We start from the raw sequence: 17,949 nt of genomic DNA, 5'->3' as shown, positions 1-17,949 counted from the left end.
TCAGTATTGAACAGTGGTGAGAAAAGTACACACATTTATTACTTAAGTAGAACTATAGATACTGCAGTTTAAAAACACTCTGGTAAAAATTGAGGTATCAACTTGACCTCTTTACTCAAGTAAAAGTGAAAAAGTATGTGCTCCAAAAACTACTTAAAGTATTAAAGTATAAAGTAACATTAAAAAAGCCAGCCAGATGCTATATGAACTGAAAGCTCAATTTTACGACTATTTCGAAAAATTCTTTGAGATAGGACCAAGGATCAGGGAGTTCTTGTTGGTCTCCTACTCCCTATACGCTCTCTCCTGTGTCCAACCTTTCAGACATTTCAACATCTTTTTCTGAATCCAGCATTGCAGCATGGCATAGACAATTCACGTTTATAGTTTGAACACCTGCTTGCTTCTAATGATTTCTTTAGCGTTAGCACAAATTTGATGAATAGCCAACCAATGAGTGTTTGCGTTATATGACTCATCCAATTTCACTTTTATACACCTCATGATCAGTCACTGTTTGCTGGTTCCTTGTTGTTGTTAGTTGCTTCCTCATCTCCGGCTCCCCATGTGAGTTTTCCCTGATGTTTTTGCTTTTTGGGTTCTTTGTATTTTTGTATTTTTGGATCTCTGACTCAGTTTTTCATTAAACCAAAAATAACTCATTTCTGCTTCACTCGTCTCTACATTTGGGTCCTCAAACAACCTCACCCTCCTAGTTGACAAAAACAGGACTTTAGAAGTAGTTGATGTTTGCTGACAAATGTTTCAATGACTTGATAAGTAATTAAGATGCTTCAAAATCTGTTTGATCTTTTACAGTGAAACCAACTTAATGTATTTCTGTCATTTCAAATGGAACAATTTATGACTTTTCTTTGGAATTCCAGCATTTCTCAAATCCCAGTCACATCCAATAAGCCTTTTTCTACTGTAGGTCATCTGGTGAATATGGAGGTGTCTCAGCCCCCCTCTGCATGCTGGTATGTCCTACAGCAAGAAATGACCTTTTAGAGGAAGACCTTTACGTGGGAGTGCAATACTTCGTCTGGCAGTTAAAGCGCAGATTACGCAAGAGAAACACACTAAAGGGCCCAGATTCAAGGAAGGAAAAGAACGGCAACTCAAAAAAGGAAGCATTTTGTGTTAATGTAACCCCCTGAGCATCTTAAGTGCATTCAGTTGCTAATAAAAGGCAGAGGAAGTGGTACAATTTTCCCATTCATACTGTAACTGACCTGTGATCCATTAGCAGTGGTTTCTGTGTGAGAATCACCTAAACTGAAACTTGGGGGTTGTTAACCCAACAAATCAATTAATGTTGTAATACTTTTTTGTTTCATTGAGACATTTTACGAGTATCTTAAATGTTTGCTTCCAAGTTTTCTGGAGTGGACACTTTGCTTGCTTGTTCCCCAGAGAAATTATGGATGGTGGATGAATGGATGAATGGAAGAATAATGGATGCATGGATGGGTTCAAATATAAAAAAAACAAAAACTGGATTTTCAGAAATGTTCAAAATAAAACAAAATTATTAGAAACAAGTTTTTTAGGGAAATGCAAACACATTTATCACTAGTCCAACAGATTTTAGCAAGAAGTTTCTGGGTTCAATTCCTGGCCTGGGGTCTCTGCTTCTGCTTGGAGTTTGCATGTTCACCCTGTGCATACATGGGTTCTCTCTGGGTACTCTGGCTTGCTGCCACAGTCAAAAACATGACTGTTAGTTTGATTGGCTTGATTCTCCTTAGGTGTGAATGTGTGTGTGCATGGTCGTGTGTCTCTGTGTTGCCCTGGGATAGACTGACAACTTGTCCAAGGCGTGTCTCTGCCAGAGATAGGCACTGGCCCCACTGCGACCCTGATAGGGACTAAACAGGAGTAAATGGATGGATGGAGTGTGCATTATCAGAGGAAACTGAACTGAGAGGATAACTGACTTTTTTGGTTGTCTGACTTGGTTGTCTTTATCACATAAAAAAAAATCAGTCTGGTAGGGAACGGGATGACACAGCTCTCTCTAACAGGAAGGTGCAAAACACTTCTCTGTTAAAAGATGTTTCAGGGATGAAGGGAGCAGCTGCAGTGGGTTGGGTGAATGTGTTCTGGGAGACATGGAAACGAATGATGTAGTTCATGTCTGTGCACGGCTGTGCAAGAGGATTCTTCCCTAAATCACCTCTTCTTTTAGGGGCCTTGCAAGCTCAACCATGAGATAATTTAAAAATGTTACAGCATTTTTAGTTGGATATGTCTGATGTGGTGCCATGTGGCATGCCGTTCACAATGTCCTCACAAAGAGCTCACGCTGCATCATAATGCGAGTGGTACGCAACACTCGGTCACTTGCCTCTCGCTCAACAAACAAGCAGCAGAGATGACTTTTCATCTGCGCTGCGTCAATGTGTAGCCGATGGACCAGCATCACAGAGTTAATGCTGCTAAGGCTACTAAAAGCAACTATTTTCCCTTGTAAGAAAATAATTCTTCAATATTTCCTTAACAATATTTATAGACAGGAATGTATTTATTAGGATTATGTTAGATTAACAAGCATCATTTTGGAGTGCAGAAAAAAAATTATATCTTTAGAAATAGGGATCTGAAAGGATTGGAATGATTGGATCAGTCCTCCCTAAACAGCAACAACCCTAAATCTAATGCAATGACACTGCCTTAAGAAGTCAGCAGTTAATTAACAAAGCCCATCTGAGTATCATTTTCTCTCAGTATAAACCAAGCTGTTCTTTGAAAGCCTCAGAGGTTTCTTGATAACATTGGAGAACAAACAAGATCATGCTTTTGACATCAGTCTACAGATCCCTGATAAGTGCCGCCAATTTTTGGCGGGCCGTCTTTAAAACAGATATAGCTGTTTCAACGCTAACAAATGTTACAGAAATCTCCAATTAAACATAAAAAACACATTCATTAACAAAATGAACGAAACATTAACAATGGAAAGGAAATGCAAGCACTTCATGATGCATGCAGCAGGCGGGGCTGCAGCATGCATCATGCTATGATAGATCAGGGAATGCATCTATGTTTAAGTTGGCGCCAATAGAAGGAAAACAACACTAAAAACCACCCTCTAAGCAGCTTTCCCCCTAATGCCCCTGTTACACCTTGACGATTTAGCCGGCCTATGCCTGAGGTATGAAAAATATGGTAAAAATGCTGACATAAGTTGGATAAGTTACAGTATGGCTACGTTTTGAGCACGCTGAAGCACGCTGGCATACGTCGACATAGAGCAAGTAAGTCGACATACCCTAAGTGTAAGTTACTTATAAATCTTGGCATCTAGCTTATCCAAAACCTATGAGTAACTTGTGCATAACTTATACGTAACTTATCAAAAACTTTACTTATGAATTTGCTGCAAATGCAAACCTTCTTTCTTTCTTTTTATTTTTATTTATTCTTTTTTTTTTGGCGGTAAACAGCAGCTAGGTTAATACAGCTATCAAAGACATCTTTCTATGCAGATGCCCCCCTCCGGACACATTTAATTGGCATTAAGCTGCCACGCGTTATGCATAAGTTAGGCTGTCTTTGGACATAAGTACTGGACTCATTATGAATACTTTATGTATACACCCAAAACGTAAAAAAATATATAGAAAGTTCAGCGTATGCCAGTGTTTTAGAAGATTCTGGGCCGTCAGACATACGCTGGCTAAATCGTCAAGGTGTGACAGGGCCCTATACTAACATGTGCAGCCAAGCAGACCATGGAAACTTCGGTGAGTCTCAATTGGTCTTTCTTTATAAATTAGGTCCTTTTTATCTAACCTTGTTGTGAAAGTAAGAAAATTATGTATTCAATAGTTAATTAAATAAGGAGAATAATTAATTCTTTATGTATTTAGGCTACGAAAATATGTATTTATTTAATGTATGCATCGCAAATAACACTGACATTTTTACATTTTGATAGAAATCTTGCTACTTTTTAATTTTGTAAACTTGTGGTAGTTTTGGCTTTCCATACCTGCTCCATTCGCAATCGATCGCATTTATAGACTTCATCTTGTGTGACGTTAAGATTTGAGCATGAAATGTTGCGATCAGAATTTTTTCTGAAGTAGTTGAGGCCGGACGGCAGCATTGTCTATTTATTCACTTCCACCATAGCAGTACTTGCCTGATCCAGCTGGGGACAGGCCTGGTAGTCCCATTAGTCAACCTCTTAATTGTTCTTAATCAGGGTTATAACTTCATCTAGCAAAGATAGACAACAAAACCTTGATAGAAGCGTTGACTGCCGGCACAGACTATCTGCTGGTGCAAGCGATGAAAGCTGCAGTACCGTTTCTGTGTTAAGGTGATGGAGCCGCTGCCTGACGCAGAAAGGATGGGAAACCTTAGGTTCTGTATTTTCCTGTCTCTGCGTGCAACGCAGCGAGCCTTATGTATAGCAGCTTAATAAACCTTAAAGGAGTTGCGCCATTTAGAAGGAATGGGATGGGGGGGTACTTCTCCAATACTAAAATAGGTGATAATACGAAAAAATGTTATGTAACGTAAGAAACAAGCAACAAATTTTTTTAAATACAAAAAAGTTCCTGGCCATAGATGTAGGAGGCTAGCTTGAGAAAGCATGTTCCATGTTGAGATTGAAACAGGTGAGTTTTTTATGTTTATGTTTTTCATGCCTTGAACTATTTGCCATTTTTAATCACATGGTATAAAAAATGGCATCAAGAAATTGATATTTTCCTGGGTATCAAGATCAAGTTTGAAATTTTAATATCACTACAGCCCTGTTGTCCACTAATAGATTATAAGGAAAAAATGATGGTGGCTCAAAGGTATGAGAAGCAGCAGAGAGCAGGGGTTCCCAATATATATAATGAATATATAAATGCAGATGTTCACAAAATAAGTAGACATGAATTTTATTTACTTATCTAATATGTGATTCAAACATTTATTTTCTTTTATTGATATTCATAAATCAAAATATTAAGTCCACAATTAAATATTTTAAGGTCCCATTTAGTAATTCAAAATACACTTTAAATTAAAATGCATTAATTGGAAAATGAATACAATTACTTGACTATACATGTATAAACCCCGTTTTATGGGGTTGCCAATCTGTTGCAAAGTTATTTTTGGGGTCACAGGCTGAAATGTTTGGGGACCCCTGATGTACAGCCACTTATCATCAGACCTACATCTTTTAGACTGTATAGAACAGGCATGATGGAGAACCGCGATCCTCATGGTGAAACATCGTAGAGGTGGAATAATGCTGTGGGGATGTGTTGCTTCACTGAGGCTGGGGAGCTGGGCAGATTAAGGGAAGGTGGTTGGGGTTAAATGCATGGCGATCTGATAGAACAGCCATCTTGTTCTGTAAGACACATGCAAGTGGGGCAGAGGTTCACCAGCCAACAGGACGACAACCCAAAGGTAGAGCTAGAGTGGATGGCTTAGATTCAAGCACGTTTATGTTTTAAAGTTGCTCATTCAAAGTCCAGACATAAATCCATTTGAAAACCTGTGGGGACATTTATGCACTACATTTTGCTAGTCTGTAACAATGCATATTATATCAAGTAAATCCATGGTGTTAATCTTCAGTACGGCTGCTTGTCATTCCCATTCGGCTCCTCGGCTCATTGCCATTCTTCTAAGCATCCTGCGACCCCTGTCACTCGCCCATCTGCCTTGTTACCGTCCAGCGCCACCCGTGTGATGCAATCAACCAGCACTGGGAAGGCAAAACGGCCTTTAAATGTTATGTGACTGAAGCCTCTTGCACTCTGCATGCAAAATGCGCCGATGACTAAATTCCTTTTCACATTCCCCAACGTCCTCTGATGCGTTCACACCACGGGTGTGCGCAGCGGAATAAAGAGTGATGCAAAAGTAATCAGGGAGGGGGGGGAGAGGGTGCGATCTGGGATGAATGCAGAGAGGCAATGACGCTCCTGTTGAATAACAGAGAACACACCCTGGCCTGCATGCTTGTTTTCCCAATCTGTGCGTAGTGATGCTCGCAAGAAAAGAGACGAGGGAAACAACAAATAACAGAGACAGCATGGTGAATCAGATGGGAATGCCACCGGGCTCGCTCTATAGGATCGGGGGACAAGGCATACTGGGTTACTTTGCAGCACCTTGCAGCTGCAGATCATATCGAACCATGCTGAGAATAAACCTGGGTTAACAGAGAACTAGTCTTATGGTGCTTTTGAAACCTTGTTGGAGGGAAAGCATCAGGCCACAGGTGAAAGACTGACACTGACATGTATGCAGCGTAATAAGAGGGGCTGCCCCTGACCTGGGCAGTAGGATATTGCATAATAGCACCCCCTTTTACATCATTTACCAACAGGGGCTGACCTTGAAAGAGGGCATAGGGGGGCTGGTGACAACAGCGAATGTCAAGGAAAGCAGTCTGAGGTCTTAGTTCAGAAAAACTGGATAAGTTGATGTATAATTCTGCAGGCCTTATCGAGATGAATTGAGCTTCCTATTGAGGGAGGGTCCTCCTTATATGCCCCCATCTCTCTCTCCTTCTCTGGACACACACACACACACTATTGCAACATCAGTGTCAAACAAGCTTCACAAGCATATATCCCACCCCATTCAGCGCCACCCCACGCAACTAAGAGAGTCCAAAGCTCTCCAGCTTCCTGGGGGGCTGTATGAAGCAGCAGGCACCTCTGTGCGCTTTACCTGCTCACTTTGGATGCTGATTCAAAGATGCATGTGTGCGTGGGCTGCAAGAGTAGAGCAAACAGGATGCCATGCTTATCTGGTGTGTGTGCATGAAAAGATCCCACAGGTGTACCATGGCGTTCTGATTGATAAATGCGTGGTTATTTGCATTTTACGCCTCGTTAATATGCGTCCAATAAATCAATGGATCACTCAGGAAATTAGAAAGAGACAGGATGACGCAGCGCGATGCATCACGAGAGCATGCATGGAGCTGTAGGAGAATAATGTGAGGAGGGAAATAAATGAAAATCCACTTAGAATCACAGAGCTTCTTACCTTGTTGAGGTGTGGAGTCAGAGAGAGAAGTCCGGTTGTTTGAGGTCTGGAGTGGTTTCAAAATAAACCCTCCGACGACGGAGAAATAAAAAAAAAAGAAACAAAACAAACACCTCTGATGTATGAAATGATCTCACGGCGAAACGAGAAGCTTAGAGCTCTGATCTGTTTCCGATGCTCTGAGTGCTTTTGTTTGGAGGAGGAGAGTCAGAAAGTAAAGAGCGCAGATCTGCAGAAAGATGCTGCTGAACACGAAGTGCTGCTGCTGCTGCTGCTGCTGCACGGAGAGGAGGAGACAGACGGAGAGCGTGTTGGTGTGTGCGTGTTTAACAGCCTGAGAGGCTCCACGCAGCGTGGACAGCCTGTCAACAACACTGGACAACAACTAACAATAAACTAGGCCTGTTTAATACTGCTTTTTATTTTTTAAACCTTCTTTATAAGCAGCTTCTATAGGGCAGGTAAAGTAAATAATTAGTTTAATAATAATAACCATAATAATAATAATAAAATAACAACAGCAATAATAATAATAGTACTAAAAGTAATAATAAAAAATATTATTATTATTATTATTATCATTATTATTCATAATAATAATAATAACAATAATAAAAGCAATAATAATAATAATTATTATTATTATACTAATGATAATTAGTATAATAATTATTATTACGTTGTGCTTGTCTCTTTAAAAGCCGCAGGTTTCCCGCCACTGACGGCAAACCCGGAAGGAAGCGTTAGCCAGGAAGCTATCTGTGCATTAGCATTAAGATAAATCTACTAATTTATCAGGTAGGTGTAAAACTGTTAAACAGCCGAATATTTTGGATGTATTCATTTTTAACATTAAATACAAACTAATATCACTGTTCAATATTTTGAATTATGTTTTATTTATTGTTTTTGTAAAAGAAAAGCTGGAGGATGGCTCACTTTTAACATTGAATTCGTTGATATGTGTTGTTCAGTTTTAGGTTAAATTAAGCTTGATCTCTATTCACTGTTTATCGAAATATAATAGATAGTGTATAGAGATAAAACCACTCAAAAAAGTACTTTGAAAAAATATCTCATGCGTATATAACTATTTACTACTCTGTGTGTAGAGGGAGAATTAGCTTTGGCTGTTCCTGTTCAGCTGACCATACCGGGCTGTCACAGGATCTGAGCAGTGTTGCCAGATAAAGTTGAAGTTTTCCAGCCAAAATATCTGTTAAAATCAGCCACATCACACAACAACCCAAGTAATATATTGTTATATTTACTGTTTGAACATGAACACACTTCAGTACAACTTTATTCAACACTGCATGTCCAAACAAAACGCTACAATCCAACAAAATTTGCCCAGAGTTGTTGTCCATAAGACACTCTGACCCAGCCATCACAGCCATCAGGTCAGATCCAGTGAGGGAAATGGGACTCATCATGTTAAGAATCAAATCTCTTTTAGAGTCTCAACATATTATTACCTACATTTGCTATTATTTTACCTTTCATTGGTGACCTAAAGCAGCCAAAAGTAGAAAACAATCATTCTAAGTCTTGAAAGAAAGAACTGCGTTCTAAGATTCAGCTCTGCCATTTAACAAGATGCGGGGTAAAAACAACAAATTGCTTATTTTTTTTCTTTTTATTGAGATCTGAGGACAGGAAGGACAAATGGAAAATCTCAAAAATGACTTTCGTAGAGATTTTAGACAAATCAAACAGTTATTTCACTTGTAGAAAACGAACAGTTGTTGTTGACACAAAGTTAAAAGTAGTGTAGCTTAATATGGCTAACTGACCAGTCTAACCTGTTAGCTACTGAGCACAGTTAGCCACAGCGCTACCCTGCTCTCTCCCTTTATATCACAGTCTTGCAGTTATTTTGTTCACCATAAGCATATATTTTTTTTCAGTTTGTTATCGACCAGGTAAAACTTCATCGATCATTAGACATGCTAACGCTACAGAAGCTCCCGACTCGGCACACTGATGCTGCGCAATATTATTATCGTTGTCTGGGCAACCATAATGTTTTACATTATGTGGCAACGTTCAGCCAATCATGTAGCGTAACGTCACTTGGATGCCCAGGACCTGAGCAGATCTGGTACCTACACCGGTACTAACATGTTTGCAGATGGATTCCTAACCACATAGACTGCTCCTCTTTTTACATTTATAAAACAAACTATGATCAGTGCGCACACACAAATATGCTACGCTTATTTTTACTTAACTGAAATAATCACATTTATTATTGTTGATTTTGAATTCTTACCTTCAATGCTGATTAGATTGTTGGCTGGAACTTTGAACATCAGAACGCTGAACTTTACTCTGATTAATTATAATACAATCCATTGGGATTGTGATCAGTACATGGTTGAATGAAATCTCCCCAGTAACTTTCAGGGAGGATGGTATATTGCTGATGTCCATCCATTCTGTGTTAGTCCAGTTCGCACATCCATCAAACTTCAGGATCGGCAGACCTATGCGATTTCCCGACTCTTCCTTAAGCAGAGCAACTTATGAAAAACCTCTTTCAACTGAAGCCTTTGATATAGGGAGGGTGAGGAGTTTAATTGCACCAAGCGCTAAATCCCAAAAAGCAGCGGTTTCCTCCAGCTCCTTTAAAAGTTTCCTCTTCCAACCAAAACGCATCGATCGTCAGCACTAGGTTTATCACACCAGATCCACCTGCAGCTAAAACTAGCATAATCTGTGGCACCACTACACTAGTTCTGTGTTGTAAACACCCTGGCAGATGACATTAGCTAATCAGTGATGGAGAAAGGTCAGGGAGGCTTTGCTATGAACCAGTAATGATGAACGATTGGTGGACGTGTTAACTCAAAAACCGTCTATCTAACTAAGAACCAGCCCAAGTTATCTCCACCCACCCAAAGCAATTTTACCCTCAAAATGAAAACTGCCAAATCTGGCAACACTGGCTTTAGGTCTTAAGCTTGTTGCATACCCACCAAGGAACTCAAATTTGTTTTAGCCTTGGCAAGAAGAAGAAAAATGTATTTTTTTTTTTTTGCTACCAAATATTCACACTTCCCCGAAGCTCAGCTACTGAACTCACAGAAACATATGGAACTTCTGTAACTTATTGTACACATGTGAAAGAAAACACAACAGGAACGTGAAGGCAGAGAAGGCATTGATGTTGAATGATGACGAAAAGGAGACGGAAATGCTTTATATATTACTTGAGGAGGTGTCACACTAATGTTAATATTTTTTCACAACCTCTAGCAGCCGAACCTCAACTTATCCATTACGTAATGAATAGTTACACAGATTCCTTTACATGAAATAACTTTCAGTATGTGTGACCCTTAGAAAACGTAACGTTGCCAATCCAAATCCTGACCAATCGCACAACTGTTCTCAGACACAATAAAAACAGATCTGCCCAGGCATGTCAACAACAAGCAGTGAGAAAGCCCAATACAGGCCTGCTGGAAAAGACAGCCTCAGTTTGCTCTTCCTCTGAGAGTGAAAAAAGACTTAATGTAAATTGTGGAGCTTATAAATATCTATTAGGGCTGCTGATTAATTAATTCTATTGATTAATCTGAGTACTTTTTAGGAAAGATTTCATAATAACAAAAACTGTTTATTTTTTATTCCACCAAAGCACTTCCTGGGCTTTCTCAGCTCAAAGTGACATCAGTTCATCACTTTTTGTTCTTAGATGTCTCCTCATCACTGATAAACTAGCTCACTGTGTGACATCAATAGTTGCAAACAGTTTTTTTTTATATATTCATCTTTTATTTGTGAAACCTGATTGTTTAACAAGCAAATTTCGCAGGTTGAATTTCCTAACCCTTTAGGTCACCCAGTGAGGATTATTGAAATAAAAGGTGTTTTTAGAAAGCAACACAAGCCTCTAGCTTAAAAAACCCTCTCAGGGCCGCTAGCAGAGAAGAAACAAGCCCACAGCATCATAGATCCTCTGCTGTGCATAACATTGGGTAGAATGTTCCTTTCCACACCTTCCTTCTGTTCAACACTAAAGCGGCCCACTAACCAAAGCACTTAGCTCTGTTTAAATTTTAGCAATCTGAAAACATTCATGTTTGTTAGGGTAGAACAGAAAATCCTTTTTTTTTTTCAGGCACACCCCCAAAGCAACTTGTGGACAACAAATATCATCTGTTTTACCCATCTTTAGTGTTCCATTTACCTTGTTTTTAATAGCATCTATTGTTTATATTTCCAGTCTGCACTGATGATTTGGTGCTGCACTGATCAAATTCCAGAGTAAGCTTAGGAGGAAAACCTCAGAATAACTTCTTACACTTTATCATGTTCTAGATATATAAGCTCATAGTCTGTTGTTAGAAATCTAATGAAGATGGGTTTACAAATGTAAATAAATAGCTTAAACCTCTTAATATCCACCTCATTTCTGGGAAATTTGCCTATTTTGCTTACCCAAATGGAAAAGCAAATAACTGAGGAAAAGTAAGCCCTAATTACATGTATGATACGTTATTTAAAGCCAACACCTTCTAGTTTCTGAATATATACATGAAACAACCGAGCTGCATCAGTTCAAACTTGACTCAACATTGTTGTTTTTTTATTCTCGAAAATAGCCTTTTTTTGAACAGCAGTAATAAAGACATGCTTGCTTGTTGTAGCTGCTTTATCATGCTACATTTTAAAATGCTGCTATAATTGTGCTTTCTTGCTCGCTGTGTCAATAAAATGAACTTGGTGGTTGAATTGTGGAGAATCTTAGCTTTCCAATGATGTCTAACATGTCTATATTGGTAAACATTTTACCAGTGTAATTTACATGCATTCTGAGTTATTAAGTTATTAATGTAAGCGCTTTAAAACGGGTTGGCGGTTTTGGGTTTTGAGAGGTTAAAGTAAAGCTTCCAAATGAAGAGATGTTTCCTTGTGCTTTGATCAATCTGTCAATCTGTTTGTGCTTTAGGGATTGTCAGAAGAAGACAATGGAAGAAATCAGTCTACAAACAGAGCTCTGTTCCCCAAAGCAAGCCAGACTGATGAGCGCTGCCCATGTAGAGTCATATGAAGAGTGTGTGATTGCTGAGGGTGATGAGGATGAAACTCCTGTTAGCCGTGGTGTCTGCCTTCAAAATGATGAGAGTCAGGAGACTGGGGCTCAGACCAATCCCAGTCTGTTCCAGTCAGGCCCCTTCTGTTCAGACCAGGGGCCTGACACCCATCCCTGTCATACTTTAAACCAGCTGGAGAGAAATCTGAGGAGAGAGGAGACTCATTTCAGGGAGGGTGTTCCTCAGAGAACAGCAGAAGGAAGCAGTTCATGTTGCTCAAAGCTTGAAGGCGATCTCTCTCAGAAATCAGCGCTTCTGATCTGCGATAAAGAAACAGAAGGTCAGGTCGACGAGAACGGCCCGAGCAAGACCTTCATCGGATGCTCTGAGGCGTCGACCCCTTATAATCAGTTTGTCTCAGGCAGGAATACGTCAACTAGAATTGTGACTTTTGAAGAACACGACTATGTTGGAGCTGATATTTTTGCGGAGCTCCAAGCTGCTGATAGAGTCAGCCAGGAGCCCGCTGAGGGAGATAATGAGGCAGACGCCTTCAGGGTAATTGACCCCGTAATCTGGAGTCAAATTGGCAGGGAGGCTGAATGGCTCCTCTGCAGCTCAGACGGCAATGCAGGTGGAGAATTATCTCTATCAGTTCAAGTGTGTGAGGTGGAAACAAGCCCTGAAGTCAGAACATCACAGGATTCCTCCTCAGACTGGACCGGGCAGCTTCAGGACCAGAGGACGCTGCAGACACACTCAGAACCTCTGGCTTCTTCTGCAGCAAGCGACAAAATGCAAGAGCAGACGGACGGCGAGGGCGGCCATCACTGGGAACCCGGTCCTGCTGGAGATGATGGTGTCTGTGGGTCAGTAGGTCCAAATCTGTCCATCTGCTCAACTGTCCAGCAGCTGAGACCCTCAGCAGAGGAGGCTGCTGGGATACAACAGCTGCATCTTCCAAAAGGGAGAGAATCTGATGAACTGAGAGACTGCATCTGTGACCAGAGAGGAGGAGACAATGAGACAAAGTGTGATGATGATTATGAACAGAGGAAAAAGCTCGGTGAAGATTGGAGGGCGGATATTTTGTTAATGGAGGGAGAAGAAGAGAAATGTGAACAAGAGGTCAAAACAGGAGGAGACATAAACACTGACGAGAGAGAAACTGCGGAAATACGGAGAGAATCCTGGGAGGATGAGCAGAAACCAGGTTGGGTTAAAGAAGACGTAAGCCAAGCGTCTCCTAGAGAGGATGCTAGTGAATGGATGGAGAACACGTCCAGCTTCTGTGATGAAGATCCAGAACAAAGACTTGGATGTTTGGCTCATGATCCAGACACACCTGACATTCCCACGCTCTGCGCGGTCCCAGCTGCCAGCGACGCTGTGGTTCCCTGCCAGTCTCTAAATGCTCACCATGGCTCCACATCCCTCAGCAACCTCACATACTTCCCATCCGCCTTCTCTTCCTACAATCCTGGGCTGGGCAGTTTGGACACGTTTGAAAAGGTCCAACTCTCTCCAGATGATGATGATGATGATGGAGGCCCGGGCATCATGCCTGTCTTCACCAGACAGCTGCTGAAACCTCCCCAGGAACAAGGAGAACCCCGCATCCAAGCCACAGGGAGTGAGATTAATAAGAGAACGCTTGAAGAGGAGGAGGAGGAGGAGGAGGAGGTAGGCCCTGTGTGCAACACTGACAACATGGAGAGCGGATTGGTCTCCTGTGATTCCTGTTGTGATGTCCCAAGCTTTATGTCAGCAGCAGACGTCTCTGCGTGCACACAGCTGGAGGAAGAGCCCAGCTGTGGGTCAGCATCTCCTGCTGTCCCCGCTGAATGTCCCCATCTGTCCTCTGGTCTGAGCGGCTTTGACTTTGAAATGAGGGAACAGTTTGGCAGGGTCCTACAAGAGCTCAGCTTGTTCTTTGATATTAGTAGAAATGAAATTAGTGACTGTAGGACATCCTCACCTAAACCATGCAGCCATTTACCTGAATCTTTGGAGGACGACACTGTGAAACCTTCAGAGCAGCTCAGCAGACCTGGACTGGGACCCTACGCTCACACATCCACAGGTAACAGTGCTGGAAGACACAACCAATGACGCAACCTCTAAATAAGCCACTGTTTTAGTAGAATATCATTACACCAGTTCTTCCATAACGATCGATTTTTCCATTTTGGCATATTAAGATCTGAAGAAGCGTATGCTGGTGAAGATTCTCAGTCATCCAGGTCATAGTTATTGCAAAAACGTTTAAAAACAATCCACTGGACTTTGTTTCCAAGTTTGAAGACGTTTCGCTTCCCATCCAGGAAGCTTTTTCAGCTGTTACAAAAAGTTGTTGCTTTTTGTATGAAGCAACTCTACGCTATTTCTGACATTTGAGTTGAAAAAGCTTCCTGGATGGGAAGCGAAACGTCTTCAAACTTGGAAACAAAGTCCAGTGGATTGTTTTTTTTACTTTTTTGGAATCTGAAAAAGAAAACTTTGAAAAATAATATCTGAAAAAGAAATTATCTGGTGGAAAAAGAACAAAAAGAACAAAATAGAAGCAAAACAATACTTGGAAAAATAAGATCTAAAAACAATTAAAATGAATGAAAAACTGGAAAATATATTTTTTAACACACCTGAAAAAAGGAAAGGAAATCTAAAAAGGCTAACGGTAAAATATTGATTCAAATTTTGCATGCTTGTTACAAATTACTTTTAAAACCCCTTTTTTTTAATCAAACAGTTTGTCAAAATTAAATTTTGAAATTTTAATTTGTCTTTTGTTTTTTTTAATATTGGAACAAAATTCTCAGAAAACAAAAGATAAACTCTTGTTTCTGGTCTCAGTTGTAAGACTAATTAGTATAAAGAAAGGAAAGGAAGGTAATAAACGATCGGAACAGGTTTTAATATGCTGCCAAAATAGTAGATGGAAGCAGATATTCGGACCAAAATGTATTAATCCCTTTGGAATTAATTAATTGAATTGAATGTGAATTTTATGTGAGGCTTTGACAACAGTGAAGATAAAACCTTGGTGGTAGGTACGGTAAAGATCAGTTATTTCTGTGTCCTTTTGCAGAGGAAACTGTTGAAGACCACAGCCTGGTAACGTGTGGAGTCAATCCAGAGGTTTCCTGTCCTGTTATCAGGAGTGATGGTGAACAGGAAGTGCCCCTCATCAGAAACATGGGCCAGGAACCGGTTATGGACTATGAGGAGAAAAACAAAGGTTCCCACTTGACTTTCCTGTCCATTTGTCCAGTAGTAGTTTATCATAAACGAGGCATTGTCTTTAAACCAAACTAACAGTTTGAAATCAGAAATGTTTGGTAACAGAACGGGTCCTGGTTCTGCTTTCAGAGTCCCGACAGGCGGCGGAGCCAAAAGGTCCCATTTGGTCTCCATCCTTCAGTTTTCTGCACCTGGAACAGCTGAGACAAAGTGAGTTTCATGTTTCTAGTTCTTAGTCACAGCATTTATACGCTTGCCAAACCGGGTTGGCTTATCTTAGCAGGTGTGAGAGTTTTTCACTTCTGAGAGAAAAGTTGTCAAAAATAAATTGACAGATGTAGAAAAATATCACACCTTTATTATATGTAGTCTGGTGCAAATTAGGTGCTTTAAAGCCTGGAAAAAATCCAAATCTAGATAAGTCATTTTTTCTTAAAATAAGTGCATTTGTTCTTGGATTGAGGAGGTAAAAGAGACATTTTGTCAATAGAACAAGACAATTTACACTTTAAATAAGAAAACACAATTGCATTGTCTAATTTCAAGTGTATTTTATCTACTGATCTTATTTTAAGAGTAAAAATACTCATCCTATTGGCAAACTATCTAACTTACCTACTCAAATTAAGGGTAAATACACTTAATTTAGGAAATTTTAACTTATTTGTAGATCGTTTTTCCAGTGCATTGAAACAGAAAAGATTTAAAACTTTATATACAAGCTTTACTTGTTCTCTGTATAAATGCAGCCGTTCTGTGGAGGCTCCAGGTTGATTCCTTCGTTCCTTGAACACAGAGACAGAAGGACACAGCTGACAGGTCAGCAAAAAGTTGCAGAGAAGCTTAAAACAGGATTTAATTACGAGACAATTTCCCAAACTTTGAGTTTCTAGAAGCGATCTAGTAGACACAGCAAACTTGTGGACTTTGTGTTGAAGATTCTCAGTCATCCAGGTCATAGTTATTCTAAAAAAGTAAAAAAAAAAAAAAAAAAAATTAATCTGGACTTAGTTTCCAAGTTTGAATCAATTTCGCTTCCCTTCCAGGAATTTTTTCAATTCAAACTCAATGCTATTTTTGACATTTTGTATTTAAAAAGCTTCCTGAACGGGAAGCGAAACATCTTCAAACTTGGAAACTAAGTCTAGTAAATTGTTTTTTAACTGTTTTGGAATGTGGACTTTTTGTTGGCACTAATGCTGGAGATGTGCAGGAATGGGAAACACCATGAAAATCTGTCCTGCTTCTCTTCATCTTCGTATTTCTGTGGTCTCTGCATTTCCCCAAATTTTCTCTTCTCTATCTTTCTTCCTTTGCTGTTCTTTTCCTCTACTATTCTGACCTAATCTGCTAAATAAAATCATCTCTCTAACAGTTGTGGCATCGTTGTTCATAATAGAATCTCTTTGAACGCAGGAGCGCCAGAAGCAGCCAGGAGACTGGAGCCTTTGAAAACCTGCTCACGGCCAATCAGGGTGGGACTTTCAAAAAGAGCCAAGACCAAACAGCTCCATCACTTTCATCCATACAAATAAAGACGGAGAAGTGGAGATTCAGGGGAGGAGATGGATGAATGTTCTCAGGAGCTCTGTTTTTGGAGACGTTATCTCTAGTTAATATAACAGTTCAGTTATCTTATTGTTAAGCTGTGGTTTTCTTCACATCACATTGTGTTGGTTTAGCTTTGTTATCAGCTGAGTTCAAGTCAGTCTGTAACTACTGGCACAGTATTTATTTATTTATTTATTTCTCTGTAGCATTTAACTAGTTCCAACATAACTGCTGTGATGTTTTCTACAGTTTTTATATCCATTTTCTTTTCCATTTTACACATACAGGAGATCTCCTTATTGTTGGCTTGTTTGATGCAGGTTTTTGCTGCAGCTACATGTTGTTCCTGTTATGTGTGGGTGTATTCATCCTGCCTCCATTAGGGGTTTCAATGTTCTTTGTGTGTTCTGTTATTTATTTATTTATTTTTTAACCATTAAATGAGGTTGAATGTATGTAATATTGCCTGGAGCATTCAGTGCGAGGTTGGCTCTTATCCAGCATCACTGTTCTTTATGTTCCACGAAAACTAGTTTAGAAGATCCTCTGAGTTTCTGAGTTTTTAATGATCTGCAGGTCTGAATATGTTTGGAAAAATTAAAGTGATGGTCTATTAAACACGTTTGTCTACAAGAATAATGCTCTGTTCTTTTCTTTTAAACCTTAGAAATATACATATATGATATAATGTTTCACATTTGATGTACCACTAAGTTAAAGTCGTGGCTTTAAAACACATCCTTAACAGCTATATAAAGCTACTAGTTATGCTAAAAATTTACTATAACTCATCTTTTCAATAGGCTGAGAAGTAATTATTTAGAAGAATATTTGGTCTAAATATTGAGAAGTCAAATGTGTGGCGAAAAATTTACACAATAAGCATTTCCCCGACCATTTAACATGGCGATGGCAGTATCATGCTGTGGGGAATGATTTTGTTTAGCAGTGACAGGAAGTGAAGGTGAACATTACATTTTTCTCTTGTGTTTAACATTTTTAAACGATGAATTTTCATCCTGTTAATTCAAAACTGCACTACTTTCTGTTGGTCTAAAAATAAAATAAGAGACAATATATATAACATTTTTAA

General features: G+C 39.7%; 1 protein-coding gene across 1 annotated transcript in view; it reads right to left on the bottom strand.

Annotated features, from left to right (window-relative positions):
- Positions 1-7,304, bottom strand: part of LOC107103225 (visinin-like protein 1) — a 47,539-nt gene extending 40,235 nt beyond the window's left edge. Inside the window, exon 1 of the mRNA XM_015402801.1 lies at positions 7,021-7,304. The gene's annotated coding sequence lies outside the window, so the exon portion shown is untranslated. The remainder of the gene's footprint in view (positions 1-7,020) is intronic.
- Between the last annotated feature and the right edge of the window lie 10,645 nt (positions 7,305-17,949).

This window comes from Cyprinodon variegatus, unplaced genomic scaffold, assembly GCF_000732505.1.
Source record: "Cyprinodon variegatus isolate N-32 unplaced genomic scaffold, C_variegatus-1.0 Scaffold1400, whole genome shotgun sequence".
NCBI classification, from domain to species: Eukaryota; Metazoa; Chordata; class Actinopteri; order Cyprinodontiformes; family Cyprinodontidae; genus Cyprinodon; species Cyprinodon variegatus.
The sequence above is the reverse complement of the archived record's forward strand: the minus strand, read 5'-3'. Positions and strand labels throughout refer to the sequence as shown.